The sequence below is a fragment of the Schistocerca americana genome, chromosome 4, assembly GCF_021461395.2.
Source record: "Schistocerca americana isolate TAMUIC-IGC-003095 chromosome 4, iqSchAmer2.1, whole genome shotgun sequence".
Lineage (NCBI taxonomy): Eukaryota > Metazoa > Arthropoda > Insecta > Orthoptera > Acrididae > Schistocerca > Schistocerca americana.
In genome coordinates this window covers 170919179-170932054 of record NC_060122.1, presented here as the reverse complement: position 1 = coordinate 170932054, position 12876 = coordinate 170919179, and the positions used below count along the sequence as shown (strand labels likewise).

The 12876-nt window shown below is 39.6% G+C and overlaps 1 protein-coding gene across 2 annotated transcripts in view; it reads right to left on the bottom strand.

Moving 5' to 3' along the window:
- LOC124612501 (C-1-tetrahydrofolate synthase, cytoplasmic) overlaps nucleotides 1–12876 on the bottom strand; it is a 163410-nt gene that overhangs the window by 24194 nt on the left and 126340 nt on the right. The window lies entirely within an intron of this gene.

Genomic DNA, 12876 nt, shown 5'->3' with positions numbered 1-12876 from the left:
ATACTTTACACATAGTGCAATGGAATTACTGGCAAACAAAGTCAAATTAGGCACACGACAATGAAAATAGAAAGTAGGCATAGGATATAGATGAAATAAATTAACTCATTAATTAAAGTTCCACGCTAAAAGGGACCCTCAAAAACCATGGACCATGCCACAGTGGGTCGGTTTGCATGCCTCAATAATAACAATAGCCATACGATATGTGCCACCACACTGAATGGGTATCTATGGAGAAGCCAGGCTAACATAAAATTCCTGAAAAGGAACAGCAGCCTTTTTACTTTTCAGCACTTATAGGGATGACAGTATGGATGACTGACTTGTGCTTCTAACATTAGCCAACATGGACCTGCTACATTAACATTGCAGATGGCTGAAAACAACAGGAAACTATGGCTATTAAATTTCGTGAGGACATGAAGTTCTATTGTATGGTTTAATGATCCTGGCATCTTTCTAGGATAAACAGTATCACATTCAGATCTTCCGGGTGGGGAACAACTCAGGAAGTAATTGTTAGAAACAATAAAGTTTGCATTTCATGAATTGAATCACTGAATTTTATGTTCCTCAATTATGTAGGTATATCTGGATCAGAGTAACAAAGTGACAGACAGTTGAGCATGGAAGGGGAGGAATCATTGGTTTACTGTTTTGTGCAAAGATAGTATGGCTCTGGTAGCAGCAGCTGTCCAAATTCTGTCCCAAGTACCTTCATACATAAAGAGTTCACCTTGCAGGACCATAATAGTCTTACCACTTTCCTAAGCAGTTTCACAGAGAGAAGCAAAGCATAGAAAAACAAATCACAACAGTTATGTTAGACCCCACTGTTGTGCACAGCTGGCTTGTAACTGACAGCTGAGGTAACAGAGCGATATGACAACTCTATGTAGGACAGAAGGTCTGACCAAACCCATACTCTGGTTGTCGTTGCTATGATAGCTCTCCAGTAAACAACTAACTGTCAGTCACTTTGTTATTCTGATCAAAGTGTAGATCACAAAGGGAAATGGAGAGGCTGAAGTTAGATAAAGTGGGAGATAGTTAAGTGTGGTGGCAGGAAGAACACGATTTCTAGCCAGTTGAGTACAGGATTGTCAACACAAAATCACACATCAGTAATGCAGTATTAGGTCTAATAATGTTTTGTGTGTGTGTGTGGAGGCATTCTGGAGAGAGGAGGGGGGGGGGGGGGGGGGGGTATACTACTGTCGGGGGTAAACCTGGACCTTTTATATGTCTGGAACAATTTAACTGATTGAAAATAAATAGATTTTAACAAATCTTACTTAAATTTCACTAAAGGAGGACTGGATCGTAGGTAGTTTCATTCTTTTTATATTTAACAAAAAAAAGTGGCAAGCATGCTTAGATCCTCTCCCATACAATTAGAGGGTGTTCCAAAATTATTTTTACAATGTTGATCACTATATGGGGATAGGTAGAAAGGTGCAGTTTGTGTTGTGGCACAATGTTCACACAAACTTAAAAGTTCCTCGCCATCCCACTCTTCCAGCTTAGTGAATCATTAAAATGGCTACCTCCCCCCAACAGATGGCATAGTGTGTGGAAAGGTTGATGGAGCCTTAATATAACACACAGGTCCATCAGAAATCCAATTAGATTTTTATTTTATTTTATTTTTATTTACTTATTTATTTATTTACCTCTTTTTTCAGACTCCAGTGCAGGAACTGCAAGCTCACGTCAGAGCAGCAATTGCACACATTAATGACAACAAGCTAGGCCAGAAATGGGAGGAACTGGAACATTGCTTAGACACACGATTTACTACAATTTGAACTCAGTTAAATGGTACTAAAACTTTAGGTGTGAGTGAATATTATGCAGCAAACCCAACCTTTCTACCTGTCCTCATTTCTGAAATGTGTGTGACCAAAGTTGAAAAGATCATTTTGGAATACTCTGTATTTTACATACTTGTTTATTGAGAGCAACGAGAAGCCACCAACAATCAATGATTGCATGCACTGTGCCACCACCCCACCCACCAGATAATTGAATGTTTTAAATGTTGTATGTCTCCTATTCACTTGTCTCCTACTCACTGAGTTGTGTTACAACTGACTTAATTTAAGTTCATATTCATTACTACACTACTGGCCATTAAAATTGCTACGCCAAGAAGAAATGCAGATGATAAACAGGTATTCATTGGACAAATTATTATACTAGAACTGACATGTGATTACATTTTCACGCAATTTGGGTGCATAGATCCTGAGAAATCAGTACCCATAACAACCACCTCTGGCCGTAATGGCCTTGATAAGCCTGGGCATTGAGTCAAACAGAGCTTGGATGGCGTGTACAGGTACAGCTGCCCATGCAGCTTCAACACGATACCACAGTTCATCAAGAGTAGTGACTGGCGTATTGTGACGAGCCAGTTGCTCGGCCACCATTAACCAGACGTTTTCAATTGGTGACAGATCTGGAGAATGTGGTGGCCAGGGCAGCAGTCAAACATTTTCTGTATCCAGAAAGGCCTGTACAGGACCTGCAACATGCGGTCGTGCATTATCCTGCTGAAATGTAGGGTTTTGCAGGGATCGAATGGAGGGTAGAGCCACGGGTTGTAACACATCTGAAATGCAACGTCCACTGTTCAAAGTGCCGTCAATGCAAACAAGAGGTGACCAAGATGTGTAACCAATGGCACCCCATACCATCACGCCGGGTGATAGCCAATATGGCGATGACGAATACATGCTTCCAATGTGCATTCACCGCGATGTCACCAAACATGGACGCGACCATCATGGTGCTGTAAACAGAACCTTGATTCATCCGAAAAAAATATGTTTTACCATTCGTGCACCCAGGTTCGTCGTTGAGTACACTATCGCAAGCGCTCCTGTCTGTGATGCAGCATCACGGGTAACCGCAGCCATGGTCTTCGAGCTGATAGTCCATGCTGCTGCAAACGTCATTGAACTGTTTGTGCAGATGGTTGTTATCTTGCGAACGTCCCCATCTGTTGACTAAGGGATCGAGACGTGGCTGCACGATCCGTTACAGCCATGCAGATAATATGCCTGTCATCTCGACTGCTAGTGATACAAGGCCGTTGGGATCCAGCACGGCGTTCCGTATTACCCTCCTGAACCCACCGATTCCATATTCTGCTAACAGTCATTGGATCCTGACCAATGCGATAAACCGCAATCGCGATAGGCTACAATCCGACCTTTATCAAAGTCGGAACCGTGATGGTACGCATTTCTCCTCCTTACACCAGGCATCACAACAACGTTTCACCAGGCAATGCCAGTCAACTGCTGTTTGTGTGTGAGAAATCGGTTGGAAACTTTCCTCATTTCAGGACGTTGTAGGTGTCGCAGCTGGCGCCAACCTTGTGTGAATGCTCTGAAAAGCTAATCATTTGCTTATCACAGCACCTTCTTCCTGTCGGTTAAATTTTGCGCCTGTAGCATGTCATCTTCGTGGTGTAGCAATTTTAATGGTCAGTAGTGTACAAATAAGTACTATCTTTGAACACGAATATCTCTGTAATCTGATTTCAAAAATCCTTCTTACTTTTCATGCATAGTATGGACCATAGCTACTGATCAGTACAAGGTGTGTGCATGTTGATGTCATCACTGAAAGACAAACAAGGAAACATGCCCCCCCCCCCCCCCCCCCCTCCCAAAGGTCCCCAGTCCCACATGGTACTGTGTCCACTGGCCAACTGGCCTTCAACAGATTGTATATGTTTGGGAAAATAACCGAATTTGACTGAAATGTTTGGGGTTTTTGAAGATTTTATCCCAATTTAAGAGATGGCAGGCCTACTGCCAATGATACATAAGCTTAATCAGTTACATGCTGATTGCAGCTGGAACAACTCGGTTCCCTGTTTGGAAGTGAAATGTTTATATTAACCTCTTTACTATGTAGCATATCACTGTATGCAATATCTTTTGTTATTGTCCTAAATGTATGTGTCATGCTGTGATAACTACACCATTTATGTGCTTTATGTTGTCCCCTTCTCTTTGAGTTTATGCAAAAGGCTACAGGCCCAGTCTGTAGTTGTAAGAAAGAAATTGGGTACTGTTTTAGTGCATACCATGACATCTTTCATGCATTTGCATGTGTTGGGTGAATTGCACAGTTGGTATTATATGCGAACAATTTTGCAGTATGTTTGTGCATAATTTTTGCAGCTTTAAATCTGAACTGTTCTATGGGCTACAATGGATTTCCATGGCACTGAGAAACTGTGTTGCACTGAAAATTACATGATATGGAAGTTTGGGGTATGAGAAATATTACGTGCATCAGACGATGCATACAAGATGTGTATTGGCAATGTACAAGAACTGACGGCTTTCCCAAGAGATGCTACAAAATCCCAAATAAATGTGTTCAATGCTTTGCTAAAAACGTGGGGCAAAGCTGATTGTCCAGCAAGACAGATTATTATTAGAAATGTTGAAGAAAAATTCATGCTGTTGTTGGTTGCATGTGAGAGTGTATGAGGTATGTGAGATAGGCTATATGCCATGTTCGAACAGAAAACAAAGCAAGCTGCACATCCTATTCAATCAGAATTTTTCAATTTTTATATGATTTAAAGTGATGACATGGTGACAGATCTCGCTCTTTTCAAAAACTTGGTTCTTTGTATGCAGCAATTCAGCATGAAACCCAATTAATAGTGTGATTACTTGACACACTGCCTGAATTTATCAAAGTCTGTGACAGTCGTGATGGGCAAGATCTGAAGATCAAAAGGCACTAAAATATTCGATGGATTTGTTGACATTTGATGAAAATCATTGTGCTTATCAGAGGGAGAAATGCGATGAATTAGTTGCACTGTTTGCTACAAAAGCAAATGTTAAGGAAATAAGAAATGCAGACAGTGTCACTTTCAGGAATGTTACTTCATAAAATAAGTACAAAAATTTGACAAACAAAATGAAGCCTAAAAGTTTTGATTGTAGTGTATTTGGTCATATTAAAAGACTGTGTCCAAGTGTCAAACAAAAACAAAAAAGTGTCCATAAAAAAATGAAAGTGAACTGCCAGACCAGACTTTCCTTGGTGAAGTAATTAGTGTGAAATCAGATGAGGACTCATGGATCACTGATTGTGGAGCAATGAATCACACAGTTAAGAAAATCAAGTGGTACAAATCACTTACTAAGTTTGCAAACCTACTGCAGATATGTATGGGCAATGATTTGACTATAAACACACTAGGAAAAGGGAATAATGATTTTGAAGCTTTTGTCCATGGACAGTGGAAGTTACGCCACATGGATAATCTTTTGTATATTACAGAAGGGCGAAGAAATATCTTTTCTGTGTCATATTCTGTGGACAATGGATTAGACTTTCATTCTCTGAAAGACAAGTGTGAGTTTCAAATCTATGGCATCATTAAAGCATGTGGGATACACAGGGCCAGTTCATTGAAGACACTGATTCGAGTGACAAAATGAATGCAACTGTGTTATCCTAAGGTAAATCTTGCATGAAAGGAACCTCTGCAAATTTTGCATGAATACTTGGTTCATCAAAGCAAACATCAGGTCTAATAATTCTTGAATTTGAAGACTTTGGCGAAGAATTTTGCGAGGCCTTTGTTAAGGTGAAGCAGCACTGGACCAGTTTTCAGTTATGATAGCAGCGTGCTATCCAACCTAAAGAAGTGATTCACACTGAGCTGTGTGGACCTATAGAGTGTAAATCTCTGGGAGGAGCTGAATATTTTGCATGTTCTACCTGTGATTTTTTAAGACTACACATGGTATATTTTCTCAAGCAGAAGTCCGAGACTGAAGAGAAGATTGTGGAAATGCTGACCATTGTGAAGAATTTCTGTGGTCAATCACCAAAAGCATTTCAGTGTCATGGCAGAAGGGAATTTGAGAATACTGGAGTTCAAGATTTGTTGAAATTAAATGGTGCTCAACTCTTCATCATAAATATGTATTTTCAAGAGCAGAACAGATGTGCTGAGCATACTAACTGAACTACTGTGAAATTCACTGAAAGCATGTTGCTAGCTCAGGGTCTGCCTAAGCTTTTGTGTGCAGAAGCAATAAACGCATCTGTTCGCTGTTTATTTGTTGAATAGAAGTGGTACCTGGAACCCTACGAGGCATGAACTGGAAAGACAGTAGTGAAGGGACACCATCCTCTAACATTACCTTTATTCAACAGAAGTAATCGATACCAAAAATAGTTTCAAATCTTGTATAGGTTAATATTAACTCATCTGTTTTTCTAAAATATTTTCATATGATTTTGTACACGATGTGGTATATTTCAGGCTAAAATGTATAAAAAGACACAATCGATACATAATAGCTCTATATGTACAGTTAAAATTACTTTTCTTTTAGAAACATTTGAAATTATGAAATGTCTAGCATACTTCAAATTCCTATTATTATAATTGTCCAATCTGATGATATTCATTAAATTTATTTCTGGATTCATTTATAAAACAATGACATAAATTGGTGGATATTCATTTGTCAACAAAATTTGTAAACTCTCTGGAATACAGTTAGTACTGCAGAATGAAGTACTGGGCATGCCCCTTATTTGATTGGATGTGTTTATGTTAGCAATAACAATGTAATTTTTGAAAATGAAATGGAAATTATAAAGGTGGTGTGATATAGAAAAATGTGACACAATAAACATTACTTAAACATTATCATGTCATTTGGAACCTACAATGTCAAAAATTTCAGCCTCAAGAACCAATCCCTAGACATGACGAACTGGTGCCAACTACAAGAAAAGAAGATAAGTAAAAAAGTTTATTTGTAAATCTTACTCCTCTCAAAGCTATTAAAAAAATTAATTAGGAAATGAGTGAAAATCAAGAGGTGATGTGAAGGAGGGTAAGATTACACAGTACAGCTGAGTAAGCTTCATATTTTTGTGACAAAGTATTTTGTTCATATTCCAAAGAATAGGTACAAGAAATGGGATCCAAAAGGAAAACTAAGAATTTTTGTTGGTTATTCTCATCACACTGAAGGCTTTCAAGTGTGGATTGAATCGGAAAAATGAGTTATTCAGAATAAGAATATTGTCTTTGAACCTGAGAAAACTGGAGAGAGAATAGCATTAGTCCTAACTGATACAGGTGCTAAGAATTCGAAATTCACCATGAAGATGATGCAAGTGTGTTTAAAGAACCAGCAGAAGCAAGTTCTAGTGACAGAGAATTGAAAAATAGCAATGGCTGAAGTAATAAGATTATCTAATTGAGTAAATGAGCCTGAAAATTATACAGAGGCTGTTAAATATGTAGACCATGAACATTGGATAAAAGCAATGGGGGGAAGAAATGGCTTCACTGGAGGGTAATGCTATATGGACTTTGGAACCTCTGCCACCAAATAAAAAGTTCATTAGAAACTGTTGGGTTTACAAAAGTAACTGTAAATCTAATGATAACATTTTTAAAGCAAGGTTCTCTGTCCAAGGATTTAGTCAACAAGACGTTATTGACTATAATTAAACAATTAGTCGTGTTGCTAAATATGATACAATTTGAGCAATTTTAAGGATTGCTGTTGGTGAACATTGTCATTTGCTGCAGTTCAATGTAAAACCTGCTTTTCTGAGTGGATTCCTAGAAGAAGAAATACATATGCAGCAGCCTGAGTGATTTACTGTTGGGAATGATTGGGTGTGCAAACTTCATAAAAATTTATATGGACTAAAAGAATCTCTGAAGCACTGGAATCAATCTTTCAAGGATTTCCCAGTGAATCTTGGGTTTATGTAAAGTAAGGCAGATCTCTTCTATCAAGAAGACTGCAATGATAAAATTGATCTTATTTCTGTATGTCAATGATGGATTAATATCTGCAAGTAAGAAGGACATTGAATTCAGGACTATTATTACTTTAGAGCCAGTACAGTATTTCTTAAATATTAACATTATATGTGAAAGAATGTTTCAATAGAGATTAATCAAGAAAATTGTGCTAAAGACATGCTTTGATAGTTAATATGACAGGGGCAAATCCTATGTCAACTCCAATTGACCAATATCTACAACCAGATGAATTGGCTAATGATAAAATAACAAATGCTCCACATGGAGAAGTAGTTGCTGTCTAATGTATTTAGCTTTTGGTACAAGGCTTGATATAGCATGTGAAGTGAGCTGTGTGTCAAAATTTTTAGAGAATCATCAGGAAAATCACTAGTTTTTGCTAAGAAGAATTCTAAAGCATACAATTATCAAAGGTTCAATGTCACTGGGTATTAAGTATGTAGCTAGTCCTGCAAATGAAAGACCCGAGATATATACTAATGCTGATTATTCTAGTGATTCTGTAGCTTGACACTCACTATCAGAGATGTTACAAGATTTTGTGGGGAGCAGTTTTACCTGGGCAAGAAAGCAGCAACAATGCATATCATTGTCAACAACTGAGCTGGAATATTTGACTGCCAGTGAAGGGGCAAGAGAAGCAATATGACTATACAAACTCTACAAAGAAATTTCACTAGTGGAGAGAGTTCTTATTCTTCTTGTTGATAATGCAACTGGTCAAAAATCCTGAATTTCGTCAGAGATTAATGCACACTGATATTCATATGTGCTAAATCGATGAGAAAATTCGAGAAGGCCAGTTAGCTATCCAGCATGTACCGATAATAATCAAGCTGCAGATATTCTCATGAAACCAATACCATATACCTGTCTTGAATATTTAAAATCAAACTGAAATATGTTAAGTGCTGTACTTAGAAATATTAACATTTAAGGGAAGTGTTGAAGTGAAATGTTTATGTTAATCTCTTTGCTATGTAGCATATCTCTGTATGCAATATCTTTTGCTGTTGCCCTAAATACATGTGCCACACTGTTAAGAACTAAGCTGTGCCTGTGCTTTATGTTGTCCTGTTTCTTTGAGTTTCTACAATACACTGAAATATATGAATCAGTCTTAAATGACAAAAAGAAAATAACTCCTTTCAGTACTTAGTTAAGATGTACTTACTTACCCTGTCAGTATAAGGCTACCTTCTGGGAGAGTGTGTACCTTGATTATATACCATTGCTTCAGTTCAATTAATGAAAGTACAGCAAATTAGTTTTGCACTCAAAAGAATGAAGGATTGCTCAGGCAGTTGAAACACTAAAGAGTGGTTTCAGTTGAACAAATGACTGCACAGCTCAACCAAAAGACAAACTAAAGATTGCTTTCACTTGAAAAGAAAGAATGAATAATTCAGTCAACAAAAAAAACTAGAATGGATTGTGTTGGGTGCTTTCATTTGGTTGCTCCCACAGACTGAGTCAAAAGAATGAGTGAATAATTCAACTGATACATACAATGACAACTGAATGAGTTGACTGTCTTCCAACAACTGACTGAATTGATTGTTTTCATTTGGCTGATCCCATTACTAGACAGGATAGTGTGTGGTAGGTGCAGCATTGATGGAGCTGTGCAGAAGAGGGTAGTGGGGATCATAGAAAGTGTGTGTGAGGTTGGAGTGGGAACAGGGAAGGGTAAGAGGCACATGGCAGTGACTAGCAAAGGTTGACATCATGGGGAGGGGGGAGGGGGAGAGGAGGATGGTGTGAAGGTAATGAAGGATGTGTTTCAGGGACAGTTACTGCATGCGCAATTCAGAAAAATCTGGCAATGATCTGAAAGCAGTTATGATGCAGCCATTGAAGTCGAGCACACTGTGTTGCATGGCATGCTCAGCAGTTAGGTGGTCCAGCTGTCTCTTGTCCAAGGTTTGGAAGTGCAAATCATGTGGAAAAACAGCCTATTAGTGGTTGTCTCCACACAGTTCACCACACAGTAATTGAAGCTAAGTTGGTAGGCTATATGGCCCACATTTTATGCAGTGGAAATGCCTGTTGCAGAGCTGGAGTAGATGGTAGGCATAGGATGTATGGGACACACTTTGCATTTAGGTCTTTTATAGGGTTATAAGCCAAAGGGCAAAGAGTTGGAAGCAGGTATAGGATAGGTGTAACAGGCTGGGCGGATGGCAGAATACCACAGTAGGAGAGGTGGGGAGGATAGTGGAGAGGATATTTCTAATTTCAGGGAATGGCAACAAATAGTCAAAAACCTGGCGGTGAACATGATTTAGCCACTCCAGTCTAGGGTGATACTAAGTCACAAGGAGGGCACTCATTTGTGGCCAATCAGTGGTATTGAGGAATGGTAGGTGACTGGGGAGAAAGGGTGCAGGAGATCTGTTGCTAGGCAATGTGAGGACAATAACTTTGGTTTGCAAACGTCTCTGCCATACCCTGAGAGCATTTAGATAGGGACTGCTTGTGACAATACAGGTGGCTAGGCTGTGTGAAATGGACTTCTTGGTATGGAAAGGCTGATAGCTGTCAAAATGGAAGTATTACTGGTGATTGGCAGGTTTGATGTGAATGGAGGTACCATTGGAGCCATCCATTAGGTGGAAGTCAACAATGAGATGTGTGACTTGCTGGGCTGAAGAGGACTAGGTGAAGAAAATGGGGAAGAAGGTGTTGAGGTTCTGGAGGAATATGCATAGAGTGTCCTCCCTGTCGGTCCTGATGTCATCAATGAATCTGAACCACGTGAAGTTTTGGGATTCTAGGTGACTAGGAGGCATTCCTCCAGACTGTCCACAAACAGGTTGGCATAGGATAGTGCCATGCAGCTACCTACAGCCAAACTATGGATTTGTTTGCAGGTAATGACTTCAAAGGACAATCAATTATGGGTGTGGATTGATCATGATGACTGCAAAGGAGGGTGTGGGTTTAGAGTCATGGAGGCAGTCAGGCACAGCAAAAGGTAGCGTTCAATGACAGTAAGGCCATGGGCATTATGGATGTTAGTGCAAAGAGAGGTGGCACTGCACAGCATCGGATGGTACAAGGACAGGAAATGTGGATAGTTGGTAGAGTAATTAGTTAGTGTGTTTTATGTAGGAGGGTACATTACAGGAAATAGGCTGATGGTCTTGGTCAACAAGATTGTAGATGCTCTCTATGGGGACACAATATCCAGCTACAATGGGGCTTTCTGACTGGTTGCATTCATGTATTTTAAGAAGCATGTAAAAGGCAGAGTTCTGGGAGTGGTAAATGTGAAGAGAGAGATAGTCAGAGAGAGGTTCTGAGATGGATCTAGGGATCTGACAAGAGACTGGAGATCCTGCTAGACTATTGGAATCTGACAAGAGACTGGAGATCCTGCTAGACTATTGGAATCTGACAAGAGACTGGAGATCCTGCTAGACTATTGGAATAGGGTTAATGTGGCAGAACTTGTAGATGGACATAGCTGCTAGCTGGTGGATGCTCTCAGTCGTGCAAACCCTGCAGTTCATAACAACAGCGGTGGAGCCTTTTCCAGCATGTAGGATTATAAAATTGGGATAAGTTTTTAGGTGGAGGATTTTGATTCTTTCTGCTAATATGATGCTGGTTTTCATAGTGAGGGATTTGGAGAATGCTTATGAGGCAAAGAGGTTAGGAAATTATGGAAAACTCATCAGGGAATGAGTCTGGAGGACTTGCGGTGAATCACTGTTAGAGGGAGGAGAAAATTTAGTGAGGTAGAGTTCGGTATTAGCTTTGGAATGAATCTGATTCATAGGATTTGTGGCAGAAAGTGCCTCCACTTAAGAAACTAGAAGGAGAGAAGATGTCTAAAAAGCTCAACAAGGCTGAACTAGGGAGTGGGGAAAGGTCATACATCTGTGGAACTGAGGCTTTTGGAGGGCAGGTTCACAACTGTGTTGTTGTGTCTGTTTCTGTTTAAGTTCTGGATTCTAGAATGGTGACATATAGTTTCTGAAGGTAAAGGCTCTTGATGTGGTGATGGCTAGTGGTATTCCAAGGTTGAGTATGAGTTGAACAGATTTTTTTTTTTAAGGTGGCATACTTGCTCTAAGGCTAAAGTTTTCAATCACAGCGATGGGATGTAGAACTCTGGGACTCCCAAGCACGAGTATTTTATAGATGGAGTAGAGGCAGTGCAAAGATGATTGGGCCCGAATTACAAGGGTTGGAACTTTAATAGTGGCAACTATTTATTTACAGCTCGTACAAAATAGATACATGTTTCAAAGTTTTACTGACCTTCAAGTAGTCACCAGCATTGTGTATAACCCACTGCCAACGATGTGGAAGTCATAGGATACTCTTAGCAGTGCCAGTTGTGTTGACAGTTCAAACGGCGTGGTCTATTGCCTGGCGAATTTGTAGCAGTTCTGAAGCGAATGCCGTGAAGTGTTTCCTTCAGTTTAGAAATTGAGTTGAACTCACGAGGGCTTAAGTCAGGGGAGTGCAATAGGTGGTATAGCACTTAGCAGCCCCATCAGTCAAACAAATCAGTAAAAGCTTGTGCTGTACGTGCTTGAGCACTGTCCTGCAAAATGATGGCCAGGTCCTGCAGAAAGTGTCATCACTTCTGTTTCTATGCTGTTCATTTTCGGAACACAACCTATGACCAGCTGGAAAGAAACCTTTGGATGATTGGCTGAAGCTGATCTGGAAGATCAGTTTGGGTTCTGGTGAAGTGTAAGAACATGTGAAATGATACAGACCTTACAAATAGGCTTTGACGGTAGACTGAAGAAAGGCAAACCCACTATAACATTTGTTGATTTAGGGAAAATGAAAGATTAATATGGTTGACTGGATACACTCTTTATAATTCTGAAGATATCAGGGATAAAATACATTGGGCAAAAGGTTACCTGCAACTTCTATTGAAACCAGACTGCAGTTGTAAGAGTCAAAAGGAAGACACTCGTGAAGAAGAGAGTGAGTCATTCAGTCTGTACACACAGCAAGCAGTAAAGGAAACCAATGAAAAATTATGAAAACGATAT